General features: G+C 38.8%; 1 protein-coding gene and 1 pseudogene across 3 annotated transcripts in view; one reads left to right on the forward strand and one right to left on the reverse strand.

The window, feature by feature from the left end:
* Positions 1-20,763, forward strand: part of RBMS2 (RNA binding motif single stranded interacting protein 2) — a 92,190-nt gene that overhangs the window by 3,736 nt on the left and 67,691 nt on the right. The window lies entirely within an intron of this gene.
* Positions 14,890-15,741, reverse strand: LOC140642374 (actin-related protein 2/3 complex subunit 3 pseudogene; annotated as a pseudogene).

The following is a 20,763-nucleotide window of genomic DNA, read 5'->3' on the forward strand; positions in this document are numbered from 1 at the left end:
CCACCTCATTGCTTCACAAAGAAGCCCTCAGTTTCCTGTCATTACACTTCTACTCCATATCTGTTCCTCCAGGTGCTATAGAAGAAGAATCCTTCCAGCACTTTCAGGTTAATCTCTCCACTTGCTTTGCTGTATTTTTCAACTTCTTTCTCTGTAATGAGTCCATCTTTCATCATTTAAATGTTCAAATCTTTGCTATCTTTTTTTTTTTTTTGGTAAAGATTTTATTGATTTATTTGAGAGAGAGACAGAGCACAAGTGAGGTGAGGGGCAGAGGGAGAAGCAACTCCCTGCTGAGCAGAGAATCTGATGCAGGGCTCTATCCCAGGACCTTGAAATCATGACCTGAGCCAAAGGCAGTCGCTTAATCTACTAACCTACCCAGGCAACCCAAGTCTTTGTCATTTTAAGAAACAATCACAAATGTTATTTGACTCTTACTGTGTTTAATTAAATTAAAACATATCTCAGTTAAATTTTTTATTTATAATAGTCACACAGAGAGAGAGAGAGGCAGAGACATAGGCAGAGGGAGAAGCAGGCTCCATGCACCGGGAGCCCGATGTGGGATTCGATCCCGGGTCTCCAGGATCGCGCCCTGGGCTAAAGGCAGGCGCCAAACCCCTGCGCCACCCAGGGATCCCAAAACATATCTCAGTTAAGCAGCTTTATGCAATTCAGGTTTTGTAACAGCATTGCTTTTTTTTTCTTTTTTCTTAAATTGAGATAAATTGAGGTATTTTGTCTCTTCTCTGTATTTCTTACACCAAGTTTTTTGAAAAAGGCATTACACTTAGCATTACACTTCTTTTTTTTTAATTGTTTTATTTTATTTATTTATGATAGTCAGAGAGAGAGAGAGAGAGAGAGAGAGAGGCAGAGACATAGGCAGAGAGAGAAGCAGGCTCCATGCACCGGGAGCCTGACATGGGATTCGATCCCAGGTCTTCAGGATCGTGCCCTGGGCCAAAGGCAGGCGCTAAGCATTACACTTCTTTATCATTTCATTCTGTCCTGGATAGTGGTGAAACTAAGCTGCTGGTGCTATTGTGTTGCTTTGGGTTCATGGGCTTTAAGGGATTCACCAGAGCTGAAAGTTTAAATAATATTAGTCAAGGCTACTAAATATGTTAATATATTTAAGAATTGCTAAGTTATCATTAGTAAGCGCATGTATTTGAATAGGATTTAGATTCTGGCTAGACTAGCACTCTGGTGCTGGTGCACATGTTTTGATGTTAGATCTTCACGGAGTAAATGAAATTTCATATGAATTCAGATGTATCTATGATCTATCCCATGTACGTTTCTAATTCCTGTTTAGTTTAACAATTTCAAAATTAATTTTATAGGACTGAAAAAATTCATACATGAGCATGTAAAAAAAATCTCAAGATACCATCACACTGGTCAAATTTACAATGCCCAGTACACATTTTCTCTATTTTGCCAAATAATCTGTTCTGTAAATTGGCTGCTTTGATGGCCATAAGAATAGATTATAGCAAGTCTGGATCATTATAATATGCTAAGAGAATGTAGATTTTGCCAGGGTGCCTGAAGAAGATTTAAAAAAACTCTTAATAGACTAATGCGGGATCCCTGGGTGGCGCAGTGGTTTGGCGCCTGCCTTTGGCCCAGGGCGCGATCCTGGAGACCCGGGATCGAATCCCACATCGGGCTCCCGGTGCATGGAGCCTGCTTCTCCCTCTGCCTCTCTCTCTCTCTCTCTCTCTCTCTCTCTCTCTCTCTCTGTGTGTGTGACTATCATAAATAAATAAAAATTAAAAAAAATAGACTAATGCTAATGTGAAAGAATTTGAAACTGAAAACAAAACAAAAAACCTTTGTGGGTAGTTGTGGTTGGTAATGTTTTAATACTTGTTTTTTTTTTTTTTTTTTAATACTTGTTTTTTTAACCTAAAGAACATGAAAGATGTTTTCAGTATCTCGTGTTACTATATGGTGAACAAAACCATTCTCTAAAAAACGAAAATTTATTTTAACCACATTCATCTACTTGAAAGCTCTATAAACGATAATTTCTCAAGATTTTATGTAATTTGAAAATTTTTACATCATCCATTTTTGTCTGTCAATTTGTTAAAAGCTACTGTTATAACTCTGAAATTTGGGAAATTTTTAGAAAAAACAATTTTATTTATGTTTTATTTTTCAAGTTTTTATTTAAATTGCAGTTAGCTAACATATGGTGTGATACTAGTTTCAGGTGTAGAATTTAGTGATTCAAGGTTGCCTGAGTGGCTTAGCAGTTGAGCGTCTGCTTCTGGCTCTGGGCGTGATCCTGGAATAGGACATCTGGTCCCACATTGAGCTCCTTGCAGGGACCCCGCTTCTTCCTCTGCCTATGTCTCTGCCTCTCTCTCTCTGTGTCTCTCATGAATAAATAAATAAAACCTTAGAAAAAAAAGAATTTAGTGATTCAGCACTTAAAACATCCTGTGCTCATCTCAACAAGTGCCCTTCTTAATCTCCATCACCTAGTTAACCATCCCTCTGGCTACCTCCCCTAGATAAAATAATTGTAGATTATCAGGCAATATGTGTAGTAATTACCACATAGGCAAGAGATTTTCAAAATTATGTATATTTATTTGCTTATTTGTTTTTTTAAAGATTTTATTTATTTATTAATGAGAAACACAGAGAGAAGAGAGAAGAGAGAGGCAGAGACACAGGCAGAGGGAGAAGCAGGTGCCATGCAGGGAGCCCGATGCAGGACTCGTTCCCAGGCCTCCAGGATCATGCCCTGGGCCGAAGGCGGCGCTAAACCGCTGAGCCACCTGGGCTGCCCTACTTGCTTATTTGTATTTATTATTCCAGCTCAATTTAATTTAGGTGAAAAATCACAGAAAGAGTACAGAGTTACCAAATAAATTTATAATGTACTAAAATGATTATTAATATAATTGCTGTTTTATGAGAACTATTAAACACAGAAATTAGAAAAAAGTTATACACATTTTTTCTGTGATAGTTACTGACAGTACTGGTACTTGATTTAAAATTGTTCTTAGGCGGGCAGCCCGGGTGGTTTAGTGCCTGCCTTCGGCCCAGGGCGTGATCCTGGAGACCCAGGATCGAGTCCCACATCGGGCTCCCTGCATGGAGCCTGCTTCTCCCTCTGCCTGTGTCTCTGCCTCTCTCTCTCTCTGTGTCTGTCATGAATAAATAAAATCTTAAAAAAAAATAAAATAAAAATAAAATTGTTCTTAGGCAAGCCTGGTGGCTCAGTGGTTGAGCATCTACCTTCGGCTCAGGGTGTAATCCTGGAGTTCCGGGATCAAGTCCCACATCGGGCTCCCTGCGTGGAGCCTGCTTCTCCCTCTGCCTATGTCTCTGCCCTTCTCTCTCTGTGTCTCTCATGAATAAATAAAATCTGTAAAAAAAAAAATAAAAATAAAAAAATAAAATTGTTCTTAAATATTAGTTTTGAAAAAAATATTAGTTTTGTTTGCACAATTCTCATGTATTTATAACAGAATTAAAATGATTTAAAAACTAGGAAACTGGGCAGCCCGGGTGGCTCAGCAGTTTAGTGCTGCCTTCCGCCCAGGACATGATCCTGGAGACCAGGGATCGAGTCCCACGTCGAGCTCCCTGCATAGAGCCTGCTTTGCCCTCTGCCTGTATCTCTGCCTTTCTCTTTCTCTCTCTCTCTCTGTGTGTGTCTCTCATGAATAAATAAATAAAATCTTAAAAAAAAAAGTAGGAAACCAAAAAAATAACCTGGGAAACTCTATAGGATCATAGTGTTTAACAGAATTTTATTATTGAGCACAGAAGCTCAAGCAGGGGGAAAATAGAGGTCATAAAACTTATCAATTAAAAGTTATTGCTGGGACTATTTTACAATTTTATTTACTAATCTGAATTTCGGTTCAAAATTTAGAGGGTACAAAAGGGCATATAGTGAAGTTACCCTTTTATCTGTTCCTAGCTACCCACTTTATGCAGAAGCAAATATCATCAGTTGTCTATATAACTTTCCTTTATATATTTTATCTATATCTAAGCAAATATATTTTTCCTCTTTTACACAAATGGTAGCATCCTTTAAACACTGTTTTATATTTTTCCTTAAAAAAATTTTTTTAGGGCAGCTCGGGTGGCTCAGTGGTTTAGCGCCGCCTCAGCCCAGGGTGTGATCCTGGAGACCTGGGATCGAGTCCCACATCGGGCTCCCTGCATGGAGCCTGCTGCTCTCTCTGCCTGTGTCTCCACCTCTCTCTCTCTCTCTCTCTCTCTCTCTCTCTCTGTCTCTCTCTCTCTCTGTGTCTCTCATGAATAAATAAATAAAATCTTAAAAAAAAATTTTTTTTAGGGACACCTGGGTGGCTCAGCATTTGAGCATCTACTGCAATTAATAATATTAAATATCTTGTCATTTTGCAGGTTTACAAATATAACTGTAAGATAAATTCCTAGAATTAGAATTCCTGAGTCAAAAGGTATATGTGTTTGTAAGTTTGATGTTGCCAAATTGCTTCTATCGTTGGTCAGACCATTTTCTAGTCTCACCAGCAGTATAGGAGAGTACTTCTTTTGTTTTGTTTTTTTAAGATTTTATTTATTCATGAGAGACACAAAGAGAGAGGCAGAGAGAGAAGGAGGCTGCTTACCGTGAGCCTGATGGGGGACTAGATCCCAGGACCCCTGGAACATGACCTGAGCAAAGGCAGATAGATGCTCAACCACTGAGCCACCCAGGTGCCCCAGGAAAGTACTTGTTTTTCTGCCCTTCTCAGTTGATTATCACTTTTTAAAAATGTTTCCCACTCCAATTGGTATAAAATAATTTCTAAGTGTTTTAATTTTAACTTTTTACAAATTATGAGTTGAGCTCTTTTTGTATGTTTAAGAATTATGAATTATTCATGTATTTCTCCATTTTCTTTTCAGTATTAGAATTTTGATACTGATTTATAGGAACTCTTCATATATTTTGGAAATTAGCCTTCTATAAGATGAGCTGCATGCATTTCCTCCCCTTGTCCTGATTTCTTATTTGACTTTTGGTTTTCCTTTTGTGGTTTTTGCCATGTAGGAATTTTAAATCATTTTTCCCCTTTTTTCCTTTCTTTTTTAAAAAAATACTTATTTATTTAAGTAATCTCTATACCTAACGTGGGGCCTGAACTTAACAACCCCAAGATCAAGAGTCACACACTCTTCTTTTTTTTTTTTTTTTTTTTAAGATTTATTTATTTATTAATGAGAGACACACAGAAAGGCAGAGACACAGGTAGAGGGAGAAGCAGGCTCCTTGCTGGGACTCAATCCTGGGACTCAATCCTGGGACTCCAGGATCACACCCCTAGCTAAAGGCAGAGCTCAACTGCTGAGCCACCCAGGCGTCCCAAAGATTAGAAGTTTTGTAGTTTAAACATTTATACAGAAAATAAATACAAATAGTTTTATGTGGGAGTTCTATGAAACTTTCAAAGAACAGATAATCCTAATTTTATGCACTTTGTTCTAAGAAATTAGAAAAAAAGGGAAACTTCACAACTTTTCTTGTTAAATTAATATAACTTTGTTGTTGTTTTATCTCTACCCCTAATATCTGGTTAGAACTTATGACCCCAAGATCAAGAGTTGCATGTTCTATTGAATGAGCCAGCCAGGTGCCCTTAAATTAGTAACACTTTAAAACCAAACCACACAAGGACAGTATGAGAAAAAATAAATAAAGGTATAAATGTAAAAGTAATAGGACCTATATTTATGACCCAAGTAGAATATATCGGAAGGATGCTAGAATGGTTTAATATTGGAAAATATGCATAATTAATCCCATCAACGGATTAAGAGAGAAAACCTATTTGATCCTCCTGGTCATTGAAAAAAAAGGATCCGATAACCTTAAATGCAAATAATATGCATAATTAACTACATCAACAGACTAAGAGAAAACCTATTTGATCTTCCTGTTCATTGCAGAAAAAAAAATCTGATAACATTAAATGTGCCTGTTCATCTTCAAAGCTCTTAGCAAACTAGACAAGAAAAGGAACATCGTAATAAATCCAATAAAGAGTTTATTGGGGAGTTCCTGGCTTGCTCAGTCTGTAGAGCATGTGACTCTTGATATTGCATTGAGTTCAAGCCCCACCTTGGGTGTACAACTTACATTAGGAAAAAAAAAAGTTTATCAGGGAATAGGGCCAATATCACAATTTCTGTTAACTAGTTTACTGGACATATTACTGTCCAATAAGAAAAAGAAAGAAATGGTATAAAGATTATAAGAAACAAAATTGTCATTCACAAATGATATTCATTAGGAAAATCCAAGTGAATCTACAGGTAAATTGTTAGGGCTAAAAGGAGAGTTCAGGGGCACCTGACTGGCTCAGTCCATGGAGCATGTAACTCTTAATCTCACGGTTTTGAGTTTGAGCCCCATACTTGGTACAGAGATCACTTAAAAATAAAATCTTAAAAAGAGAGAGACTTTGACAAGATTGCTAGATAAAAGATGAGTGTCCAAAATTTAGTAGTGTTCCTATACTGAGTAATTATGCCTATTTTTTAAAAGCTATGTTTATAAAAGTGCATATGAATAAACCTAATATAAGATGCATAGGAATTTTATAGAGAAATTATTAAATGGAAAGGTATACCATATATTGCAAACCCTAGTGTTTGTATCAGCAGTACAAATCTATGATCCCTGGCTCCTAATATTCATGCCTTTGTGTAAGCCCCTCCCCTTGAGTATAAATGGGACCAGTGATTTCCTGCTCACAAATAGAATATGGCAGAGGTAACTGTGCCTTGTTGGCTATAAAGAAGCAAGCAACCATGTTGTGAGCTGCCCTCAGGAGAGGGCCACATGGCAAGGAACTGAAGACCACCCCAGCCAACATTCAATAAGAAACTAAGGCCCTCAGACCTGGAAGGAACTGAATGCTACCAGAAATGAAGCTGATCCTTCCCAGCTTGTGCCTCATGTGAGAGCTGAGCCTTGGACAACACTTTGATTGCAGTCCAGCTAAGGCATGCCCAGCTATCTGACCCATAGAAACTGTGAGATAATAAATGTGTTGTTTTGCACCCCTTAAGTTTGCAGTAATATTGCTATACAGCAATAGATAACTAACACACCATGTTCAGTGGAGGAAAACATTCAATTTTAAAAAGATGGAGGGGATCCCTGGGTGGCTCAGTGGTTTAGCGCCTGCCTTTGGCCCAGGGCATGATCCTGGAGACCTGGGATCAAGTCCCACGTTGGGCTCCCTGCATGGAGCCTGCTTCTCCCTCTGCCTGTGTCTCTGCCTCTCACCCTCTCTCTGTGTCTTTCATGAATAAATAAATAAAATCTTTATTAAAAAATTTTAAAAGATGGAAACTGTCTCCAGAGTAATTAATTTATCATAATTCCAATGAAAATCTCAACAGAATTTTGCAAAGAATTTATAAGAAACCTAAAAAAAAACCTAGTTTTTTGAAACCTAAAAAAATTTTTTTAAAAAAATTTACTTATTTATTCATGAGAGACACAGACGAGAGAGAGGCAGAGACACAGGCAGAGAGAGAAACAGGCTCCATGCAGGGTGCCCGATGTGGAACTCGATCCCGGATCCTGGGATTAAGACCAAAGCCAAAGGCTGGCGCCCAACTGCTGAGCCACCCAGGCGTCCCTGAAACCTAAATTTTTTTTAAAAGATTTTATTTATTTATTCATAGACAGAGAGAGAGGCAGACTCCATACAGAGAGCCCGATGTGGGACTTGATCCTGGGTCTCCAGGATCACACCACAGGCTGCAGGCGGCGCCAAACCACTGCGCCACCAGGGCTGCCCTGAAATCTAAGATTTTTATGGAAGGCAAAAGGGCTAAGAGAAATCAAGATAATTTTGAAAAAGAATGATGGAGTTGGACTTCTCTATGGGATACCAAAACTTTTTTTTTTTTTAACTTTTTTTGAGAGGGTAGCGTAAACAGGCAGAGGGGTAGAGGGAGAGGAGAGAGAGAGAGAATATTAAGCAGGCTCCACACTCAGCATGGAGCCTAACACAGGGCTTGATCTCATGACCCTGAGATTTCTACCTGAGTCAAAATCAACAGACCCTTAATCAATTGAACCACCCTGGGGCCCCTCAAAACTTTTTATAAAACTGTGTGGTAAAGCTGTGATTAACTTTTTAAGAAACTGCCGAATGATTTTTCGAAGTTGCTATACCGTTTTACTTTTCCACCAGCAATGTATGAGGGTTCCAGTTTCTCTACATTCTCATCAACATTTGCTATTGTCTTTTTTATTTTAGCCATTCAAGTAGTTATCTTACTGTGGTTTTAATTTGCATTTTCCTAATTCCTAATGATTCTGAGCACCTTTTCATGTGCCTATTAGTTATTTGGATGTGAAAATGTTTTGCCCATTTTTTAATTGGGTTATTGTCTTAGTATTGAGTTGTAAGAATTCTTTATATATTCTAGATGCAGGTCTTTTATCAGATACATCATCTATAATTTTTTTAAGATTTTATTTATTTATTCATGAGAGACAGAGAGAGGCAGAGACATAGACAGAGGGAGAAGCAGGGTCCCCACCGGGGCGGGGTGGGGGGGAAGGGGGCAATGTGGGACTCTATCCCAGGACCCCAGGGTCGTGTCTTGAGCCAAAGGCAGACACTCAACCACTGAGTCACCTACGAGTCCCAACTGTAATGTTTTCTTGCAGCCAGTGACCTGTTTTTTTGATTTTGTTAACAATATCTTGTGAAAGTCAAAAGTTTTAAATTTTAATGAAACCCAGGTTATCATTATTTTTCCTTTATGACTCATGCTTTTGGTGTTGTGTCTAAGAACTCTGCTAGCCCAGAGTCATGAAAATTTTCTCCTACATTTTCTTGTGGATTTTTACATTTAATTCTGTGATCTATTTTGAGTTAACTTTTGTATATGGTATGAGGTAAAGGTCTAAATTTTTGGTTTTTGGTGTTCTTTACATGTGGCTATCCAATTATCCCAGGACTTTTTTTTTTTTAAACTACAATTTTTTTAAATATTTTATTTATTTATTCATGAGAGACACAGAGAGAGAGAGAGGCAGAGACACAGGCAGAGGGAGAAGCAGGCTCCATGTAAGGAGCCTGACATGGGACTCGATTCCGGGTCACCAGGATCACACCCTGGGCTGAAGGCAGCCTAAACCGCTGAGCCACCCGGGCTGCCCTATCCCAGGACTTTTTATAGAAAAATTCTTTCCTCATTGAATTGTCTTAACGCCTTTGTTAAAAATTAATTGATCATAAGTATAAAGGTTTCTTTCTGGTTTCAATTCTATTCTGTTGACCGACAATCTTGTCTTTTTTTTTTTTTAAGATTTTATTTATTTATTCATGAGAGACAGACAGAGAGAGAGAGAGAAAGGGAGAGACACAGGCAGAGGGAGAAGCAGGCTCCATTCAGGGAGCCGGATGTGGGACTGGATCCTGGTTGTCCAGGATCACACCCTGGGCTGAAGGTGGCGCTAAACCGCCGAGCCTCCGGACTGCCCCTGACACTCTTGTCTTAACACCAATAACACAGTCCTTTTTTGCTTTAGTCTTTAGTAAGCTTTTAAATCAATTAGTGTAAATCTTTCAGCTTTTTTCTTTCTTTTTTTTCTTTCTGAACTCTTTTCAAAATTATTTTGGTTCTCCTAGGTCCTTTGCCTTTCTATCAGCTTGTCAGCTTCTACAGAGAAGATTTTGATAGGAATTGCATTGAAACTACGTATATGTCAATTTGGGGAAAATGACCATTTTAACAATTACTTCTTTAATTTCTCTCAATGTTTTATAGTTTTCAGTTTACAAATCTTACATTTGCTTTGTTAGATTTATTTCTAAATATTTAATTCCTTTTGTTGCTATTATGAATGGAATTGTTTTCTTAATTTGTCTGCTTATTGCTAGTGTATAGACATACAGTTATTTTTGTATATTCATCTTGTAGCCTGTGACCTTGCTGGACTCATTATTCTTTTTTTTTTTAAGATTTTATTTATTTATTCATGAGAGACAGAGAGAGAAGCAGAGACACAGGCAGAGAGAGAAGCAGGCTCCATGCAGGGAGCCCGACGTGGGACTCGATCCTGGGTCTCCAGGATCAGGCCCTGGACAGAAAGCAGCGCTAAACTGCTGAGCCACCCGGGCTGCCTGGACTCATTATTCTAACACTATATTCTATTAGTATTTTTAAAAAATATTTTATTTATTTATTATGAGAGACACAGAGAGAGAGAGAGAGAGGAAGAGACACAGGCAGAGAGAGAAGCAGGCTCCATGCAGGGAGCCCGATGTGGGACTCCATCCTAGGACTCTAGGATCATGCCCTGAGCCAGAAGGCAGACGCTTAACTGCTGAGCCACCCAGGCATCCCTATTCTATTAGTATTATTATGCGTTCCTTAGGATTTTCTACATGGACAGTTATGTTGTTTATGAATAAAGACAGTTTTACTACCTTTTCTTTTTTCAAGATTATTTGAAAGAAAGGGTGTGTGCACACTCAGGGGGCAGGGGTGTGTGTGTGTGTCGGGGGGAAGTGGCAGAGGGAGATAGAATCTCAAGTAGACTCCCTGTTGAATGGCTGAGTGCAGAGCCCATCATGAGGCTGGATCCCATGACCCTGAGATCATGACCCAAGCTGAAGTCAGGAGTTGGATGCTCAACCAACTGAGCTACTCAGATGCCTCAAGGTAGTTATATTCCTTCCTTTCTAATCTGGATGTCTTTAAACTATTTGGTTTTTGAGGTTTGTTTGTTTTTCTTAGTGCATTGTCTAGAAGTTCTAGCATAATGTTGAATAGAAATTATGAAGAACAGGCACCCTTGCTTTGTTCTTGATCTTCAGTGGAATGCATTCAGTCTTCAGCAGTAAGTATTATGTTAGTGGTGGGTTTTGTTGTTGTTGTTGTTGTTGTTGTTTTAGTGGTAGGGTTCTTGTAACTGTTCCTTATCTATCAAATTGAGAAAACTCCCTTCTATTATAAGTTGAGAGATTTGATCATGAATAGATATCAGATTTTATCACGTTTTCTACATCTACTGAGATAATCCATGAATTTTGTCCTTTATTAATATGCCACATCAAATTACTTGATTTTTGGATGTTTAATCAGTATTGCATTCCTGGAATAAATTGCAGTTGGTCATGGTGTTATAAACCCTTTTATATATGTTTTGGAGTTCAGTTTACTAATATTTTGTCAAGATTGTTTATATCTGTATCCATAAAGGATATTTGATATTTGTGTGTGGGGTTTTTTTTAAAGATTTTATTTATTTGGGATCCCTGGGTGGCGCAGCGGTTTGGCGCCTGCCTTTGGCCCAGGGCGCGATCCTGGAGACCCGGGATTGAATCCCACGTCGGGCTCCTGGTGCATGGAGCCTGCTTCTCCCTCTGCCTGTGTCTCTGCCTCTCTCTCTCTCTCTCTTTCTCTCTCTGTGTGACTATCATAAATAAATAAAAATTAAAAAAATTATTTATTTATTTATTCATGAGAGACACAGAGAGAGAGGCAGAGACATAGGCAGAGGGAGAAGCAGGCTCCCCACCAGGAGCTCGATGCGGAACTCGATCCTGGGACCCCGGGATCACTCCCTGAGCCAAAGACAGATGCTCAACCACTGAGCCAGCCAGGCATCCCAGATATTTGTTATTTGTAAATAGTTTTTTTTCATATGATACCCAATCATTTTTCAACCTAATGGTCTTAGTAACTTTTTTTCTTTAAAGTAATCTCTATAACCAATGTGGGGCTCAAACTCATGACCCTGAGTTAGAGAAATAGATGCTCTACCAACTGAGCCAGCCAGGCACTCCTGGTTTTAGTAATCTTTGACAGTCTTTGCCTAGATCAGCTGTTTCACTAGCGGTTGCAAAGTGGTGCTCTTCTGTCATTACTTATTTCGTTACTATTTTGAATTCTTCTGTAAAGAAAGACTTTGCTTTATTAACTAGGAATAACAGTTCATATGTAAAAGGCCATGTTTGTTTCTTTTTTATTTTTTTATGTTTTAAAAGATTTTATTCGTTAATAAGAGACACAGAGACAGAGAGGCAGAAACACAGGCAGAGGGAGAAGCAGGCTTCATGCAGAGAGCCTGACATGGGACTTGATCCCGGGACCCCAGGATCACGCCCTGGGCCGAAGGCAGCGCTAAACCGCTGAGCCACCTGGGCTGCCCCGTTTCTTTCTATTTGCTAATTTTCAGAATAAGTTGGTTCCATAATATCCTCTAAAGGTGATTAGTTAGACTTTTAAAAACTTTTATGAATTTATGAACTTTAATACTTTTGATGTGTTTACATTGTTGATAATTTTTTAAAATTTTTATTTATTTATGATAATCATACAGAGAGAGAGAGAGAGAGGCAGAGACATAGGCAAAGGGAGAAGCAGGCTCCATGCACCGGGAGCCCGACGTGGGATTCGATCCCGGGTCTCCAGGATCGCCCTGGGCCAAAGGCAGGCGCTAAACCGCTGCGCCACCCAGGGATCCTCTGTTAATAATTTTTTAAAAATTTATTTTAATGCTCAAGTTGTCTTACATTTATTTATTTATTTATTTATTTATTTATTTATTTATTTATTTATTTTTAAAGATTTTACTTATTTATTCATGAGAGACACACAGAGAGAGAGGCACAGACACAGGCAGAGGGAGAAGCAGGCTCCATGCAGAGAGCCCTATACAAGATCACTCCCTGGGCTGAAGGCAGCACTAAACCTCAGCCTTTAGACACTGGAAGTTTCCTCAAGTTGACTCTTGAATCTTTTGACACAACGCTAGTACTTTTTTTGTTTTGATGATTGACATTTTTTTATTTAATGTAAAAATACTTCACACTTTTTACAATAGGAAAATGTTTCTTTTATGAACAATTAAATGAAAACTATCTTAGGACCCTATAGGGCTTTTTAAAGTTTTATTTATTTAAATAATCCCTACACCCGTGGGGCTCAAACTCAGACACCTGAGATTAAGAGTTGTATGCTCTTTTTTTTTTTTTAAGATTTTATTTATTTTTTCATGATAGACATAGAGAGAGAGAGAGAGGCAGAGACACAGGCAGAGGGAGAAGCAGGCTCCATGCAGGGAGCCTGACACGGGACTTGATCCCAGGACTTCAGGATCGCGCCCTGGGCCAAAGGCAGGCGTTAAACCGCTGAGCCACCCAGGGATCCCCCCTTTAAAAAAAAAAAAAAAAGATTTATTTATTTATTCATGAGAGACACAGAAAGAGAGAGAAAGAAGCAGAGGGAGAAGCAGGCCCCATGCAGGGAACCCAATGTGGGATTCAATCCCAGGACTCCAGGATCATGCCCTGCACTTTGGCAGGCACTGACCTGCTGAGCCACCCAGGGATCCTAAGAGTCATATGCTCTTTTAACTGAGTCAGCCAGGCGCCCCCTTATAGGATTCTTAATGTACACTAGGTTTGATGCATATCTTAGAAGATAGGACATTAACTTGTTAGGATCATTTGGGTACAACTGAAAATAAGAAACAATAATTTAAATTTTAAAAAATATTTTATTTATGGGGCAGCCCCGGTGGCGCAGCGGTTTGGCACCGCTTGCAGCCTGGGGTGTGATCCTGGAGACCTGGGATCAAGTCCCACGTCAGGCTCCCTGCATGGAGCCTGCTTCTCCCTCTGCCTGTGTCTCTGCCTCTCTCTCTGTGTCTATGAATAAATAAATAAAATCTTTAAAAATATTTTATTTATTTATTTATTCATGAGAGAGACAGAGAGAGAAAAGCAGAGACACAGGCAGAGGGAGAAGCAGGCTTCTTAGGGAGCCCGATGTGGGACTTGATCCCAGATCCTGAGATCAGGCCCTGAACCAAAGGCAGTCACTCAACCGTTGAGCCACCCAGGTGTCCCTTATTTTTATTTTTTATTTTTAAAAATTTATTCATTTTAAGAGTACAATTTAATGACTTTTTGTAGATTTACAAAGTTATGCAACCATCACAACAGTCTAATTTTTAAAAATTAATTTCTATGCCAAATGTGGGGTTTGAACTCATGACCTTGAGGTCAAGAGTTGCACGTTCTACTGACTGAGTCAGCCAAGCGCCCCTAAATTTAGCTTATTTTTACGTTCAACATATTTTAGTAAGTTGATGATAGTGAGTCTACATTAACATATAAAGAAAGAAATTTGCCATTAGCCATTTAAAATTTAATGAGTTGCCTCAGATTCTCAAGCTGCAGGTTATTTACTTAGATTTGTAGTAAGGAATAATATGGGTTTGTTAAGACAACTACTGTGTTTACAAAATATTCAATTTGAAGATAAAAAGATGGATTTGTGATACACAGAGCATAGTACAGTGTAAATATCATGTATATATGAAAAAATACTGCATTGTAAAATGTTTTATAATCATTGTCCAATTTGGCTCTCACAATAATTCCTGAGAGAAACTATGCCCCTTTTGTGGAAGGGGAAGCTGATGTTTTAAAAGATTGAGATTTCGGGATGCCTGGCTGACTCTGTTGGTGGGACATGTGACTTTTGATCTCAAGGTTTAGGTTTGAGCTCCACATTGGGTGTGGAGATTACTTAAAAATAAAAGTATTGAGGGGTGCCTGGGTGGCTCAGTGATTGAACGTCTGCCTTTGGCTCGGGTTGGGGTCCTGGGATTGAGTCCTGAATCGGGCTCCTCAGAGGGAGCCTGCTTCTCTCTCTGCCTATGTCTCCTCTCTCTCTCTATCTCATAAATAAATAAATAAATAAATAAATAAATAAATAAATAACCTCTTTTAAAAAATAAAAGGATTGCAGTTTTCCAGTTTAACACAGAAAATGGTAGAGCTGGGTTTAAATTTCCAACTTCTTTTTTTTTTTTTTGACATGGAATGTTAGAAATTTCTTTATTATTACTTATTAAGCACCAGCTTAATACTGCAGAAAATTTCAAATCATCCTTCAACAACCCATTCTTCCTTCCCCCACCCAAATTCTTGATAAAGAGCTTTTCAAATGAAGACACGGTCTCTTTTTTCTTCTGTATAAAACTTTATCAAATAAAGGCAAAGAACTGTGTACATCTTGCTGTAAAACGCTGCCCAAGGCTGTGGAAAGTGTCTGCCCAGGCTCCTTTTACTGTCCAGGTCCTGAAAGACTCTTGTTCATGAACTGTCTCTTCACAAAGCAAGTCCACCACTTGCTTGGCTTATCATTCTGAGGGTCAAAAACTTTCTCACAAAGTCTCAGTCCAGTCTCTTGTCTCAGCTGCTGTAAGTAGGCCCTCATCACCTCATCTTCCTGTTTGTTTGCAGGTTTGGCATAAATTGCATTAAGTGGAAAACCAGGCTCTCCAGGAATGGGGAAATTAGTGATTCCCGGTGTATACATTTCTTTTTCACCTTGGCTTTTGGAATTACACTTTTGGAGTTTCTTTAGACACTCAGAAATGTAGAGTGTTATATATATCAAGGTTCTATCGGCTTCATTCTTAATCTCATAGTTTTTGAAGAAGACATTGGCCTTGAAGTAATAAATGGCTTCATCCACAATATCTGTATCTTTTGTCTCTCTAGGGGCGGGTCCTTTGAATTGACTTCTGATAGGCAACAATGCCATGTTTCCAATGAGTTTGGTGTCAGGGTCCATGAGAGAAGAGTGGTAAGCCGGCATCTTGGCGGCGACCGGGTTTCTAGCCAGACGAGGCTGGGGTTAGAGCTCGGCCAATTTAAATTTCCAACTTCTGACCTACCTATGTACAAATTCTATGTTTTGTTTTCTCTTTATTTGCTAAAGGTTGCATGACCTATATTACCCAGGAGGCGGCAGTGTTATCTTAATGTTCATTGGGAATTCATTTTTCCCACTGGAGGTACTTAAATGCAAGTGAAAATTGTATTCTTTCAACTAATTCTTCAGTGTAAATTATGTTTGGGTGTTAAAGATAAAAAGGTTAGTAAAGTTGGTGTCTACTTCCTAGGAGCTCACAATCTGGGTGCAAGAAATGGGGCAGCCAAGCAGAATTAAATCCTACTGAAATTTTGTACAAAATGCCATAAGAATATGAATTTATGACAGACCTTTTTAGTGTCTTTTTAATGTGGTAATGGAAATATAGTTTTATCTAGCACACAGATGAGAGACACAAATAAATTCAGGCTTTCTGACTGCATAATGGTACAAAATGAGCAATAAGAGGAAAATAATGTATATTGTGAATATAAAGGAAAACCTCCTAGCTCTCCTAACTTACTATTCCATGACTGTCAACACTATTTTCAGCGTTTTTTACATAATTTGTTATTGTACATAATGCTGCTATAAACACAGGGGTGTATGAATCCCTTTGAATTAGTGCTTTTGTATTTTGGGGGTAAATACCCAATAGTATAATTAGTGGATTGTAGGGTAGTTCTATTTTTAACTTTTTGAGGGACTCCATACTCTTCCCACAGTGACTCTCCCAGTTTGCATTCCCACGAACAGTGCATGAGAGTTCCTTTCTCCACATCCTCATCAGCACTTATTTCTTGAATTTTTTATTTTATTCATTCTGACAGGTGTAAGGTGATATCTCAGGGTGATTTTGATTTGCATTTCCCTAATGATGAGTGCTACTGAGCATCTTTTCATGTGTCTGTCCAATGGCTATAGTTTTCTACAAATCTTGTTGTTTCCATTATAAGTTTATTCCCAGAAATATTGTCCATTATGCAATTTAATAGTAGGCTAAAATATTGTTCATCACTGCTACTTGAGATAAAGAGCTAGTTTGAGGAGAATTAGTTGAACTTTCACCTCTGGAATCCTAGGCTTATTCTTTTATTACTTGTGACCCCAAAATACATATTCATCAGAAATTTTATTTTTTAATTAAAAAAATTTTTTAGGGCAGCCTGGGTGGCTCAGCGGTTTAGCGCTGCCTTCAGCCCAGGGCGTGATCCTGGAGACCCGGGATCTAGTCCTGCGTCCGGCTCCCTGCATGAGGCCTGCTTTTCCCTCTGCCTCTCTCTCTCATTCTCTCTCTCTCTCTCTCTCTCTCTCTCTGTGTGTCTCTCATGAATAAATAAATAAAATTTAAAAAAATGAAAAAAAATAAAAAAATTTTTAATGTAGGTTCCACACCCATGTGGGTACCTGAATTCATGACCTTGATTGAGATCAAGAGTCTCATGCTTCACAGACTGAGCCATCCAGGGGCTCCTATCAGAAATTTAAATTTTATAGGCAAATCAGATTGGTGTACTAAGGAATTTGAATTGAGAGACAGAAAGTCTGGAGTCTGGTGTCAGTTATGCCCTTATTTGACTGCCATGACCTTTGCAAGTGAGTCCACCTCTTTAGGTTTTTTGTTTTTTTTTTTTAAGATTTTATTTTATTTATTTGAGGAGAGAGAGAGCAGGAGGGAGGAACAGAGGGAGAGAGACAGGCCAGGCAGACTCCACACTGAGCACAGAGCCCATTGTGGGACTCAACCCCATGACCCTGAGATCACGACCTGAGCCAAAATCAAGAGTGAGACGCTCAACAGCTCAACCAACTGAGCCACCCTGGGCCCCTCTTAGGTTTTTTTTTTTTTTTTTAATTTTTATTTATTATTTATGATAGTCACACAGAGAGAGAGAGAGAGAGAGGCAGAGACACAGGCAGAGGGAGAAGCAGGCTCCATGCACCGGGAGCCCGATGTGGGATTCGATCCCGGGTCTCCAGGATCGCGCCCTGGGCCAAAGGCAGGCGCCAAACCGCTGCGCCACCCGGGGATCCCATTAGGTTTGTTTTTTATCTGAAAATGAGAGAGGAGAAAGGAAAAGAACTATGCAGTTAATTAGTATTCTGACTCTGTCATCCTCACAGTCTCACAGTTTGTGCGATGTTAGATTTAACTGTTTGAAATTGCCAATATTCATCTATTTGAAGATATTCATATTCGACCTAGAGAAACAGCCATTTCATTTGTGCAACATAATTGTTAAATTCAGTTGTGGTCCCTACTGGGATCATCTGAGCTATTTATTTTGAGGATAGCTGAGGCCAACTAAAATTAATGTGTCAGGTACAGGGTATCCCTCTGTGGCTCAGCAGTTTTGCGCCTGCCTTTGGCCCAGGGCGTGATCCTGGAGTCCAAGGATGGAGTACCCCCGCCCCCTCGGTCTCCCAGCATGGAGCCTGCTTCTCCCTCTGCCTGTGTCTCTGCCTCTCTCTCTCTCTCTCTGTGTGTGTGTATCTATCATAAATAAATAAAAATAAATCTTTAAAAATAAAATAAAATAAAATTAATATGTCAGATACAAAGGAAATACACATTTAGAGGATATAATATTACCATATAATCGATGTAGTCCATTCTGGATATGCATAGAATCCAGTCTAGTCTGTTTCTACATTATGCTAATTTTCTAGCCCAGTGATTTTAGATGATTTGATTCCTGTATTTCTTTAGTGTCTGGCAAAGGAAAAATCTACTTGAAAATTTTGGTAGGCTATTCCTTACAGTAATTTTTGGCTGAAAGTATCTGTTGCTATAGAAGAGAATGTACTCTAAGCACTGATATCCAGAGTGTGAGGTAAATAGTTCTTCAAACTTGTCTTTTTCCCTGTTTTTCAATGGACGGACTCAAGGAGTTAAGAAGGCAGACTTCCCCAATTTATAGTTTTAAGCCCATTTTGCATCCATCCTACATCAGAAGGATGTGGAGCTAAACTATTCCTTGTTGTTTGACGCAGCTCCTTTAGGAAGCTGATGTTTAAATAAACTCTTTTTTTCTCTTCTTCCTAAAGTATTACCTCATTTTTTTTTACCATGAAATAAATTCAACTTTTTGGTATCTTTCCATTATCTAGTCTTTGGGCACAAAAGTTAATCAAAGGGAGGAAAGATGATCCACAAGAGAATATTAATAGCTGGGGGTGGGGGGCCGGTAGCAACCTTGGTCCTAACATATCTTGTTGAGATTTCTGAACCAAATTCACTAGCAAACTGTCTCTGTCTCACTGCTTTCATATGCATAGTGCTACATCAGCCTGGCTCCAGTTGAATGTCTGTCTAGGGTCTAGCACATCTGCAGGTAATACATTCTTTTGGGTTCTCCACCGTGATGTGGAGAGGCTGATAGTTGCATGCAAACATCTTTCATTATACAAATCAGAGTTGATCTAGCCCCAGCTCCTTTACTTGAGGCAGTTATTTAAAAGTGTTTTTCTGGAGAAATTAAAAAAAAAAAAAAAACAGACTATCTTGAATCAGAGGTGCAGTTGTCTCTCTCCAAGACAAGTTTCTAAAAACTCCTATTTTACTTTTTCCCCTCAAAACAACTCTTGAGTGCTGGGCCCTTGAGAATCAAGAATTTGAGAGGCATTGACTAGATCTAGAAAAATATGGGCAATATAATGGGCAAAGGAGATGGGCATGAATGTCAAACACACTGAAGAAATAGATTTCTTCCTCCTCTTCTGTGTCTCCTGAATCTAACCATAGAACTCTATTACATTCTCTATCACTTCCACAAAATTCCATAACCTCCTTTAAAAATATATTTACCAGAATAAAGGACGTAGTTTGAGGTCATGTTGGTGCTCTTTGACATAATTAGCTGTCAGCATCAGTTCACAAACCTAGGTCATTTTACTTCTATGGCCCTGAACTTATTAGACAGACTATAAAAACCTAGGTTTTGTGTTAGCTCACATAAAATAAAATTTATTTAACTGGATTCTTCTTTATCTCCCTTCTATATGATAGACTCTACTTTATTTTTATATTTTTTAAAGATTTTATTTTTAAGTAATCTTTATACCCAATGTGGAGTTTGAACTTACAACTCTGAGATCAAGAATTGCATGCTCTACTGACTAAGCTAGACAAGTAACCCTACTTTATTTTATTAGCACAGGAAAAATAAAGGTTTTATTTATTTATTTTTAATATTTTATTTATATATTTGAGAGGGAGAGAGAGAGAGCACGAGCAGGGAGGAGAGGGAGAAGCAGGCTTCCCGCTGAGTAGGGAACCTGACATGGGGCTCAATCCCAGGGTGAACCCTAAAAGTTTTAATTTTAAAGCTGATAACTCCAAAGTTTTAAGACTGAAAACTCTATTTTAACATTTTTATTTTTAAAATTAAGACAATTTTTTTAGAGGCGCCAGGGTGGCTCACTCTGTTAAGCATCTGCCTTCGGTTTGGGTCCAGGGGTTGAGCCCTGCATCTGGCTCCCTGCTTGGCAGGGAGTCTGCTTCTCCCTCTCCCTCTGCCTCCTATTCCCTCTGCTTGTGCATGTGCATGCTCTCTCTCGCTCTCTCTGTCTCTGTCTCTCTCAAATAAATAAATCTTTTTAAAAAACTTTTAAAATATATATTTTAAGTAATCTATACCCAACATGGGGCTTGAACTCATAACTCCAAGACCAAGAGTCATGTGCTTTACAACTGAGGCAGCCAGGCATCCCCAAAAACCTTAATTAAATCAGTATCTTGGGACTCCTGGGTGGCTCAGCGGTTGAGCCTCTGCCTTTGGCTCAGGGTGTGATTCCAGGGTCCTGGGATCCAGTCCCAGGTTGGGCTCGCTGCAGGAAGCCTGTTTCTCCCTCTGCCTGTGTCTCTCCCTCTCTCCTTCTTTGTGTCTTTCACGAATAAATAAATAAAATCTTTAAAGAAAATCAACGTCTTAAAAAAAATCAGTATCTTTAAATTTATTAGAATTCATAATATTTTCCCAGATCACACGAACATGAAATCCATTTGGATTTAGTTTCTATTTAATTTTTGAGAAT

The sequence above is a fragment of the Canis lupus genome, chromosome 11 (genome assembly GCF_048164855.1).
Source record: "Canis lupus baileyi chromosome 11, mCanLup2.hap1, whole genome shotgun sequence".
Lineage (NCBI taxonomy): Eukaryota > Metazoa > Chordata > Mammalia > Carnivora > Canidae > Canis > Canis lupus.